A 12,946-nucleotide genomic window follows, 5' to 3' on the forward strand; every position below is an offset into this window, starting at 1 on the left:
ATGTTAGTTATGATTCCCTTAAACATTTAAAGAAGAAAAATACTGTCTGCGTTAATAAATGATAAGCTAAATAAATATATAGGAGGATGCATTTTACATTTAAAGTTTATTATTTAAGTTGTTTTCATTTTACATCTTACTATTCTAAATTTATACCTAAAAGACTTACGGTTGTGGAACATTCAAATAATTGTGACTTTGACTTTCTTCATTAATCAAGAAAAATAAACAGAAAAATTTCTGTGATGCCTTCTTAATTGTCTCGGATTTTTTTTTACAATATCTGATGATAAAAATACCTAGAACCACAGGTGAGTACAGTGATACATAATATCTGCTTATAACCTTTTTCGGTTTACTATACATTCCTTATGAATAGCCATAACTTATTCACTCAAAGCCATTTTTCATTTTGAGGTCAATATCTGTTATCTCCATCAATACCAGTATATCATTCACATTAATATAAGTGTTTTCCTGTCCATTCTAATTCAAGTCTAACAAGTAGAAACTACATTAAATGTCTAATTGTGTATAGTTTCCTGAAACAGCTTTCTGTATGAAATTTTCCCTTCAATTTTCTATGCCTTATAGACAAACTGTTTTTTTTAATTCTTTATTAAATTACACTTATTCATTTTGTACAGCCCCCCCCCCCCAGGTTTCCCTTCCTCCTCCAATCCCAATCCCTCCCTTCTTCTACCCTCTGCATGCATGCCCCTTCCCAAGTCCACTGATAGGGGAGATCTTTTCCTTCCTTCTGATCCTACTCAATTAGGTCTCATCAGGAGTGGCTACATTGTCTTCTTCTGTGGCCTGGTTATACTGCTTCCCCCTCAGGAGGGGTAATTAAAGAGCAAGCCAATCAGTTCATGTCAGAGACAATCCCTTTTCCTATTACAATGGAACCCACTTGGACACTGAACTGCCATGGGCTACATCTGTGCAGGGGTTCTAGGTTATCTCCATGAATGGTCTTTGGTTGGAATATAACTCTCAGAAAAGATCCCTAGGCTCAGATTTTTTGGTTCTGTTGCTCTGCTTATGTAGCTCTAGACCCTTCCAGGTCTTTCTATCTTTCCTTTCTTTCACACATTCCCTGCACTCTGCCCAAAGTTTGGCCTTGAGCCTCAGCATCTGCTTTAATACCTACTGGGAAGAGTCTTTTAGAGGCCCTCTGTGGTAGGCTCAAAAGATCATCCTAAGTGAGGTAGCCCAGAAGCAGTATACACATGGTGTATACTTACTTATAAGTGGATATTAGACATATAATATAGGGTAATCATACTAAAATCTGTACATTTAAAGAAGCTACGCAAGGAGGAGGACCATGGGTAAGACGCTCAATCCTCAACCAGAAGACAAACAGGATAGAAATCTGAAGACTGTGAAAACAAGGAAGAGCAATAACATTTATTATTATAAGCCTTAGTGGTTTTAGGATTTAGAACTATCACTATCATAACTACCATACTCACAAAAATTATGACATAAAAATCTTAAAGGAATAACTTCTTTATTTTTACTGGATATTTATTACAACATAATATTTAATTTTATATAAAACATTATTACTTTTTATTTTGAAAACTGAAAGCTACATCTTGTCCTTCATTGTGCTCAGCATAGGTCCAAATAGTGCTTCAAATACCATGATCTTAAAGAACTGATCTTGAATATAGGCCAGATTACATCTTTCCCTGTGTTTTAAATTTTGTATATTTGATAAATTGTCATTAAAATTATCCTATAATTCTCTATTTAAAAAATTATTTCATATACATGGCATTAATTGTCACTTATCATATTTCAAGTGAATTTTAATTTTATGTAATATGAGTATAAAACTTGCCTAGAGAGCACTCTATCTGTCCCTTTAGACTTAGCTTGCTTCACTAATCCCATGTGTTTGTTTGGTATTTCTCCACCCTGCCCTGGAAACACTTCACAGTAATTTTTGAAACATTATATATGATTTATAATACAGAAAATAAATGAAATATGTAATTGTGTAAAATTGAAAGGTGGAATATTGCAATGGAAATATTGATATTGTTTATAAATCCATCTCTGAAAATGGGGAATTTTAAGGAGTTGACAACTCTTGTGCATTAGGAACTATTAATAGTCATTATTCAACATAAAGCATATCTGAGACGGATAAATATTTCAAAACTAAAGAGTAAGGAAGCCATTTAGTAAATCCCACAACTTTTATTGCTTCTATAGCCTAACATAATTTAGAGTTATGAACAACCTTATTTCTTAGCAGAAAAATATATCATATTATAGTATATTAAAAAGTCTATCACAGTCAATCTTAATAACAACAGAGTATTGCATATTTTATTAAAACTTCAAGGATTTATTAAAACAAATACTAACCACATTGTTTCAATTAAAATTATCTTTATCTTCCTGGCAGTTTTAAAATGCCGTATATCCTTAAGACATGGTAAATAAAATATAGCCATATATGTAAAATTTTAAGAAAAAATTATTTAAGGACTATTCCAATTAACATATTTTTTTGTAATTACTTTGAGGCAAGTATCATTTTGAGAGCCAAGATGACCTAAAATTTAGTGTTTCCCAGAGGTATGGACCTGTGGCAATACTCTTGCTTCATTTTCCTCCTACTGAGATTGCAAATATCTGCTACTATGTCAGTCTTCTTTGCCTCATTTTACCAATGTTCCATGACAACTCTCATTCACTGTTCTATTTTTTGTTTTTTTTGGTAGTTCTTATCCTTCTAGTTTCTGATGTATTTCTCATTCTTGCTTGTAGTCTATAAGAAAGTGATATTTGTAATGGGATTAAATAATTTCTTAATGACTTTATTGGGATGGTATTATGGTATTTGGGGACAACATTGGTCTTAAAACAGAATATTGACTACCATTTTAATATACAAGTTTAACACATATGTATGCATCTCTAAATATTAATAGCATGAATTATTTGCATTTGAATGAATATTGTATAACACAAAGACCCACTTTTGGTTTTAAATTATGTTTTACAAGTAGGCCACTGGGGAAAAATAGTAAAAATACAAGTGAAAGAATAAATGTGATATAAATATGTAAGTCTGACTTATCCCAAAAAGTGAGTCAACGGAATATAGGATTTCACAGGAGCACAGCCAGTGTAGTGCAGTGCTGATAATCAAAAGTTAAAGTGGCAGAAGTTGCCAAAGTGTCCTTTGTTATCTCAGCCACTAGAGCGGGGAAGACATTGATCTGCCTCTTACATCTCCATTAAGCAAAGAAATATATAATAAAATTAATCTCACAGATTTTCTTACATGTTGCCGTATAAAACACACAATGTCCTCAAAAGAAATGTGTGCGTCTTTTAAACCTTACCTGGTTATAAACTCATGGATGAAGTTGAATTATTGTAGCATAGAAAAGAAAAATTCCCTAGAGACATAAAAGCCACAAAACAAATCTACATCACTGAATTGTCTTAACATCACTGGAATTCTAAGCAAAATTTTACATAAAAGAGTATGAATTCCCTCAGGCTATTCTCCTTGTTTTGTTTTTTGTGTGTGTGTGTGTGTTTTTTTTTTCCACAGAAACTAAGATTTTTGTAATACTTTCATTCCTGTCACTAAGAAGCAGCTTAAAACCATTTCCAATTAAATGGTGCTCACTGATAAATGGTCTCGCTCTTTCTGACTAAATTTCTGGAATTGTATTTTACATGAGCATCCATATTAATGCCATCTAGTGTCCTCCAGCATGTGGTATTTTATGTGAAAATTACTCTATGGATTTTATTTTCTAAATATTTATATTTGTGTGTTACTTTAATGAAATGCTTACCTAAGAAATTCCCAAGCTATAGGTGAGAGAGATCCATGAGTATTTAAAGGTACAGGGCTGTCCAACCATGAATAAAGGACTTCCCTTATCATATCTCAAAAGAACAGCTTAGTGTCTGTTTTGGGGACATTTTTTTTCCAGGCTGGCTGAAAAATCAGGAGCCTCAAATTGAAGAAGAGACCTTGCATCAAAAGAAGAGGCAGAGCATGGTAAAGGAGGACTCCCAATACCTTCTTCATATCTCTGAATAAGCATGTGTGCATATTTGCAAACACATGTAAGTATAGTCTCAAAAATATGCAGAAAAATATAAATGCATTTTTAAAGAGGGTAGAGGCTACAGTGGGGACAAAAAATGAATAAATTGTAATAGAATGAATATTGTTTTTTGATGAATTAATTTTTTAGTATTTATATTTTAATTGTTATTAATTACACTTTATTCACTTGTGTACCCCCTGTACCACCCTCCTCCCCTCCCACTCTCTCTACCCCTTCTCCACACATGCCCCTCCCCAAGTCCACTGATAGGGGAGGCCTTTCTCTCCTTCCATCTGACCCTAGTCTATCAGATCTCATAAGGAATGGCTGCATTGTTTTCCTCTGTGTCCTATTAAGGGTGCTCCCCCCTCAGTGGGAGGCGAACAAAGATCAGGCCAATCAGTTCAGGTCAGAGAAAGTCCCTGTTCCCACTACTATAGAACCAACTAAGACACTGAACGGCCATGGGCTACATCTGTGCAGGGGTTCTAGGTTATCTCCATGAATGGCCCTTGTTTGGAATATCAGTCTCAGAATAAAAGACACCTGTGCCCAGATTTTTTGATTTTGTTGCTCCCCTTGTGGAGCTTCTGTCTTCTCCAGGTCTTACTATTTCCCACTTTCATGAGATTGCCTGAGATCTACCCAAAGGTTGGCGATAAATCTCAGCATCTGCTTTGATAGCCTGCAGGGTAGAGTGTTTTAGAGGCTCTCTATGCCAGACTTCTGTCCTGTTCCCGGTTTTTTCCTTCTACTGACCATCCTCTTTGCCTTTCTGAATGGAGATTGAGAATTTTAGCCAGAGTCCTCCTTCTTGATTAGTTTCTTTAGATGTACAGATTTTAGTAGGTTTAAACTTTATCCTATATTATATAACTAATATCCACCTATGAGTGAGAATATACCATGTGCATCTTTCTGTTTCTGGGATCGCTCACTCAGGGTAATCTTTTCCAAATCCCACCATTTACCTTCAAATTTCATGATTCCCTTGTTTTCTATTGCTGAGTTATATTCCATTGTGTATATTATCACAGTATGTGTATCCATTCCTCAACTGAGGGGCATCTGGATTGTTTACAGGTTCTGGCTATGACAAATAAAGCTGCTACAAACACAGTTGAGCAAATGGCCTTATTGTGTTCTGGAGCATCTTTTGGATATATACCTAGGAGTGCTATAGCTGGATCTTGAGGAATCACTATTCCTAATTGTCTGAGAAAGAGCCAGATTGGTTTACAGAGTGGTTGTAAAAGTTTACATTTCCACCAGAAGTGGAGGAAGGTTCCCCGTTCTCCAAAACCTCTCTAGCATGTGTTGCCACTTGAGCTTTTGATCTTAGCCATTTTGATGGGTGTAAGGTGAAATCTCAGAGTCGTTTTGATTTCCATTTCTCTGATGACTAAGGACCTTGAGCATTTCTTTAAGTGTTTTTCAGCCATTAGTTATTCCTCTATTGAGAATTCTCTAATTGTACCCCAATTAGTTAATTGGATTTCTTGATTTGTTGTTGTTTAACTTCTTGAGTTCTTCAAATATACTGGATATTAGCCCTCTGTCAGATATAGGATTGGTGAAGATCCTTTCCCAATCTGTAGACAGTTGTTTTGTTTTGATGACAGGGACCTTTGCTTTACAGAAGCTTTTCAGTTTCATGAGGTCCCATTTATTGATTGTTGCTCTTAGAGCCTGTGCTGTTGTTGTTCTGTTCAGGAAGTTGTCTCATGTGCCAATGAGTTCTAGGCTCTACCACACTTTTTCTTCTAACAGATTTATTGTTTCTGGTTTTATATTGAGGTCTTTGATTCACTTGGACTTTAGTTTTGTGCAGGGTGATAAATATGGATCTATTGGCATTTTTCTACATGTAGACAACCAGTTAGACCAGCAACATTTGTTGAAGATGCTATCTTTCTTCCATTGAATGGTTTTGGCACTTTGTCAAAAATCAGGTTTCCATAAGTGTGTGGATTTATTTCAGGGTCTTCTATTCAATTCCATTTATCTACCAGTTGTTTTATATGCCAGTACCATGCAGTTTTTACTACTGTTGCTCTATAGTACAGCTTGAGATCAGGGATAGAGATACCTCCAGAAGATCTTTTATTGTAGAGGATTGTTTTAGCAATTCTCTGTTTCTTGTTATTCCATATGAAGTTGAGAATTTTTCTATTAAGGTCTGTAAAGAATTGTGTTGGTAATCTGATGGGCATTGCATTGAATCTGTAGATTGTTCTTGGTAAGATGGCCATTTTTACTATATTAATCCTGCCAAGCCATGAGCATGGGAGATCTTTCCATCTTCTCATATCTTCTTCTAATTCTTCAGAGACTTGAAATTTTTTTCATACAAGTCTTTGCCTTGCTTGGTTAGGGTTACACCATGGTACTTTATGTCATTTGTGGCTATTGTGAATGATGTTGTTTCCCTAATTTCTTTCTCAGCCCTTTTGTCTTTTGTATACAGGAGGGCTACTAATTTTTTTTTTTTTTGTTTTTTTAATTAAATTTTTTATTTAATGTATTTTGGTGATATGTAACATTAAACTTACAATGAAAATAACTAACAATCATGCTTGAACAGGACTAACAGCTAAAGTTTCTCTGTCAGGCAAATTGCATCCCTCTTGCATTTAAAAACACTAGGCAGAGCTTCGTGTCTATACCTGACAGTTATATTAAACAGAAAACAATCAGTAGAAATGTATATGTCGAACACATAGTCTGAAACACAGTGGAAATGACGAAGCTGTTTATCAGCTGTGGGATTTCCCTGGTAGAATTTTTGGGATCATTCAGGTATACTATTATATCATCTGCAAATAGTGATACTTTGACTTCTTCCTTTACAATATGTATCCCTTTGATCTCCATTAGTTGTCTTAATGCTCTAGCAAAGACTTCAAGAACTTTGTTTAAGAGATATGGAGAGAGTGGACAGCCTTGCCTTGTCCCTGATTTCAGTGGGATTTATTTAAGTTTCTCTCCATTGAATTTGATATGGACAATAGGCTTGCTGTATATCTCCTTTACTATGTTTATGTATGTGCCTTGTATCCCTGATCTCTCCAAGACGTTAAACATGAATGGATGTTGGATTTTGTCAAATGTTTTTTTCAGCATCTTAGGAGATGATCATGTGGTTTTTCTCCTTCAGTTTGTTTATATGGCGGATCATATTGATGGATTTCCATATACTGAACCGCCCCTGCGTGCCTGGGATGATGCCTATGTGGTCATAGTGGATGACATCTTTGATGTGTTAGTTTATTCGGTTTGCAAGTATTTTGTTGATTATTTTTGCATTGGTGTTCATAAGGGAGATTGGCCTGAAATTCTCTTTCTTTGTTGGGTCTTTGTGAGGTTTAGGAATCAAGGTGACTGTGGCTTTATAAAATGAGTTTGGTAGTGTTCCTTCTGTTTCTATTTTGGAGAATATTTTGAAGAGTATTGGTGTTTGCTCTTCTGTGAAGGTCTGGTAGAATTCTGCACTGAAACCTTCTGGTCCTAGGATTTTTTGGAAGGGAGACTTTTTATGACCACTTTTATTACCTTAGGAGATATAGGACTATTTAATTGGCTTACCTGGTCACAATACAGCTTTGGCAATTGGAAATGATCATGAAAATAGTCCATTTCATATTGATTTTCAAATTTTGTGGTGTATAGGCTTTTGAAGTAAGACCTAATGATTGTTTGGATTTCTTCAGTGTCTGTTGTTATGTCTCCCTTTACATTTCTGATTTTGTTGATTTGGATAGTATCTCTTTGCCTTTTAGTTATTTTGGCTATGTGTTTGTCTATCTTGTTGATTTTCTCACAGAACCAGTTCTTGGTTTCATTGATTCTTTGAATTACTTTATTTCTAATTGATTGACTTCAGTCCTGAGTTTGATTATTTCCAGCTGCCTACTCCTCTTTGGTGTGTCTGCTTCTTCTTTTTTCCCCCTAGGGCTTTAGCTGAGCCATTAAGTTGCTTAAAAGTATTTTTTAAATTTCTTCTTGAAGGTACTTAGAACTATGAACTTTCCTCTTAGCACTGCTTTCATTATGTCCCATAAATTAAGGTATGTAGTACCTTCATTATCATTGAATTCTAGGAAGACTTTAATTTCTTTCTTTATTTCTTCTCTGACCCAGCAGTCATTGAGTAGCAAGTTCTTTAGTTTCCATGTGTGTGTAGGCTTTGTGCTATTTCTATTGTTGAGGTCCAGCTTTAGTCTATGGTGATCAGATATGATACAAAGGATTAGTTTAATCTTTTTGTATCTGTTGAGGCTTCCCTTGTAACCAACTATTTAGTCTATTTTGGAGAGGGTTCCATGAGGTGCTGAGAAGTTAAATTCTTTTGTGTTAGGGTGAAAGGTTCTATAGATGTCTGTTTGGTCCATTTGATTCATTCCCTCTGTTAGAGAAATTGTTCCTTTTTTAAATTTCTGTTTTGTTGACCTGTCCTTTGTCGAGAGTGGGATTTTAAAGTGTCCCACTATTAATATGTGGGGATCTATGTATGGTTTAAGTTTTATTAATGTTGCTTTTACAAATGTGGGTGCTCTTGTTTTGGGGGCATAGATGTTCAGGATTGTGATATCTTCCTGGTGGAATGTTTCTTGATGAGTATGAAGTGTCCTTTCCCATCTCTTTTTATTAATTTTGGTTGAAAGTCTATTTATTAGATATTACAATGGCGACTCCTGCTTGCTTCCTGGATCCATTTGCTTGGAAAACTCTTCCAGCCTTTATTCTCAAGTGATGTCTATCTTTGTGAATTAAGTGTGTTTCTTGTATGCAACAGATTGTTGGGTCTTATTTACACATCTGTTAGTCTGTGTTTTTCATTGGAGAATTGAGTCCATTGATTTTGAGCAAGATTAATGAGCAGTGGCAGTTAGATCCTTCGATTTTGATGTTGATTGTGGTAGTGTGTTTGGTGCTTGGCTACTTTTTGTTTTGCTGTAGTGAAGTTTTTTTTTTTTTTCCTGTGTTTTCTAGAAAGTTATTATTTTTCTTGGATTGTATTTTTCCTTCTAGTAACTTCTGTAATGCTAGATTTGTTGGTAGGTATTGTTGAAATTTGTTTTTGTTGTTGAAAATCTTGTTTTCTCTATCTACGAGGTCTGAGAGTTTTGCTGGGTATAGTAGCCTGGGTTGACATCTGTGTTCTCTTAGGGTCTGCATGATATCTGTCCAGGCCTTTCTGGATTTCATAGTCTCTGTTTAGAAGTCAGGTGTTTATTCTGATGGGTTTGCCCTTATATGTTACTTGACCTTTTTCCCTTGTAGCTTTTAGTATTTTTTCTTTGTTCTGTATACTTACTGTTTTGATTATTATGTGGTGGGAAGATTTCCTTTTCTGTTGTAATTTACTAGGTGTTCCTCCAAGCCTCATGTATTCTTATAGGACTCTCCTTTAAGTTGAGGAAATTTTCTTCTATGATTTTGTTGAAAATGTTTTCTCAGCCTTGGAGACCTTCTTTTTCCTCTATTCCTATTATTCTTAAGTTTTGTCTTTTCATGTTGTCTTGGAGTTCTTGGATGATTTCTGTCAGGAATTTTTAGATTTATTATTTTCTTTGACATATACATCAATTTCTTCCACTGTATCTCCCACACTTGAGGTTCTTTTTTCCATCTCTTGTAGTCTGTTGGTTATGCTTTCCTCTGTATTTCCTGTTTTCTTCCTAGGTTCTCCCTCTCCATGATTTTCTTTGTTTGTGGTTTTTTTTTTTTTTAATTTTCTAATTCTATCTTCAGATCTTGAACTGTTTTGTTCATTTCCTTCACCAGTCTGACTGTATTTTCCTTCAATTCCTTCAGCTGTTTGTTGGAACATTCCTCTGTTTCTTTTATTTCTTTCAGTGATTTAATCATTTCCTCTCTGAAAGCCACAAACTATTTGGCTGCATCTTCCTGTATTTCTTTATTTACTTGCTATTTTACATTTTGTTTAATATTGTGCCCCATGAATTACTTATAATAGAGGGAGATTAATTTCTTTGAAAGTACTGAAAATAATTATACAATTGAGCTAGACATTGCTCCGTTCATTTGCCCAGCATATTATGGTCCTTGAAAAGTAAATAAACAAAGATAAGTTTCTAGTTTTATGCAGATTGAATTATTAATTTTAAACTGCCTTAGAATGCCTATATTCTCTATATCTGCTTTGATCCCCTGCTGGGTGAGTCTTCTAGAGGACATCTGTGGTAGGCTCCCATCGTGTTCACTTTCTTCTACCAATTCCAATGCCTATCCTGTTTTCCCTTTTGAATGAGAATTAAGCATCTTCTCTAGGTTCCTCCTTGTTTTTAGCAGAGACTCACAGCCAAATTTGGACAAAGCACAGAAAGTTTTTTAGAAGAAGAGGGATACAGAAGGACCTTGAGAGGACAAGACCTCTACAAAGAGATCAACAAAGACAAAAATAAGTGCTCGGGCCCAAGGGGGACTGCAAAGACTGATTATCAATCAAAGACCATGCATAGGGAGGACCTATACACCCTGCTCAGGTGTAGCACATAGACATCTCAGTCTCCATGTGGGTTCCCTAGTAAGGGGAGAAGAGCCAGTATCTGACATGAATTCAGTTGCCTGTTCCTTGGGCACTTCTCCCTTGTGGGGCAATCTAGCCAGCCCACAGAGGAAGAGAATACAGGCAGTCCTGATGGGACCTGATAGGCTAGGGTCAGACAGTAATCGAGGAGGACTTCCCTTATCAGTGGACTAGGGGAGAAGTATAGGAAAGGAAGGAGAAGGAGATGAGGAATGGGACTACAACAGAAATACAAATTGAATAAATTATAAATAATAATATTTATAAAGATGCATACATTCTCTCAAAATCATTCTAACTTATCTGGAAACCCCACAGCCTCAGAACCATAAACGTCTGCCTCTTGAATATGTAAGAAAATATTTATTATCTTTACTGGTCAGAGCAGGAGTTGAGAAGATGGTTGCTACTCAAATTTTTGTAGGAGGAAAGAATCTTGCAATATCAGCATTGTTTTTATTGACGGTTGTTTTTTTTGTTTGTTTTTGTTTTTGTTTTTGTTTTTTTCTGTTCACTGAGAAGTTCACAGAGGTTTTGGTATTCTACAGTGCTGTTAGGGTGCACATCATGAGGTAAAATGAAGAATTAAACTGACAACATTCTTTAATTGTTTTAAGTTTCTCTATCATACTGCTGGAGATCTTGTTAAATAGAACAAACATCTACCTAGGATATTTTAGTGAGTCTCTAAAATTATGTAGCACAATATGCCTTTTTTTCCTCCTAAGCACATACATAATTTTTATACATCTTAAACACATATATTATTTTGAGTTGTATAGTTTGGTCTACATGTTAGGATGTTTTTTAATAAAGAATAACATAATTGTATTTTCATATATTATATCTTCATTTGATTGTTTGAAAGTATATGACTGCTTTATTCAGCACTCTTGTAATCATGTCATTTTATTTCACAAAAGTATGATAGACACTTTTACATTGCTAAACAACAGGAACAAATTCAGCATCACTGATGCCAATTCTTGTTGTAAAAAATAAAACATGACAAACCACAAAGAAGTAAATGGATTTTTACTTAGACATCCACTTATGGTTTGGATATGTGTTTTGACGGGGCATGAGGAAAGGCCTCTAAGGGTCTTCACTTCAGGATAGACAATTGCTTTTTGATTTTCCAAAAGCTATTTTTATAAGCATCAACATCTTTTAAAAGTCACCCTTTTATAAATTGACATGAATGCCTGATGATATTTGTAAGTAAATTTTAAATGTTGAATTTAGTGTTTCAAATAGTTTAATTCAGTCACTCATACAACATTTAACATTTGACATTGATAAGTAAAAAGTAGAAAACTCTAAATATCTATATTCATAGGGTTTTCTATCTCCAAATTATTTCTGCTGTCATAGTTTGCTTTCTTTTCTGACATACACACTTTACAAAATTTCAAGGTTAATCCAATATCCAATATTTTTTCTTTGAAAAATATACTATCGCTTATAGTGATGAAAACAGACACAGTAGTGATTGTGTTTCATGAGTTTTATTCATGTTAATTCCTATAAGTACACAAACTAGGTTTTGCATATTTAAAGAGCATTTAATCAGGTGAGTATGCTTTTTATCAGTTAGTAATATCATAAAGTTAGAGGCCCACATTCAAATGACTTGAAAAAAATCTTCTGAAGATGAGAATAGGTAGGAATGCAATAACCCAGAGGGTGATCTCTTCTATAACTAACAGGCAACTGAGCTGGAAAGACAGACCCCATGAAACATCCCAGGGTTCAGGAATCCTTGTCTGGGAACATTTCACAATAAAGGAGTTTTTTGTTTGTTTGTTTGTTTTAATGTGTTTTTTTCATTTGGTTGGTTTTGTCTTGCAAAATTTGAACATACCAGTATTTTGTTTTTTTGTTTTTCAGCTTAAGGACTACTGCATTGTGATGGACCTAAGACTGAAAAACACCTAAAGTAACAAACACATTCAATGTAAAGGAAGCACCTGACTAACTGAGGTTCATGGTTTTCTTTTTTCAATATCATGAAAATGAGACAATATTGATCTTACTAGTCCATGATGCTTGTACTATGAGATATTTTCATTTGCCCGTAGTGTTTATGAGCTTTCTTACCTAGAAAATTTCTTATTTTAATAAATAGCTTTACATTTATATCAGTCCTTATTCTCCAGTAATATTTGAGGCAATTAACTGAAAGTATATTTAATGATTTTGAGAATACAAGATGTTTTGCATGTTTGAAACAGCAATATAAGTACTGTATGATGCTTTTTAACAAAGATAGAACAGAAATAACAGGAGGAAAAAT

The sequence above is a fragment of the Meriones unguiculatus genome, chromosome 2 (assembly GCF_030254825.1).
Source record: "Meriones unguiculatus strain TT.TT164.6M chromosome 2, Bangor_MerUng_6.1, whole genome shotgun sequence".
Lineage (NCBI taxonomy): Eukaryota > Metazoa > Chordata > Mammalia > Rodentia > Muridae > Meriones > Meriones unguiculatus.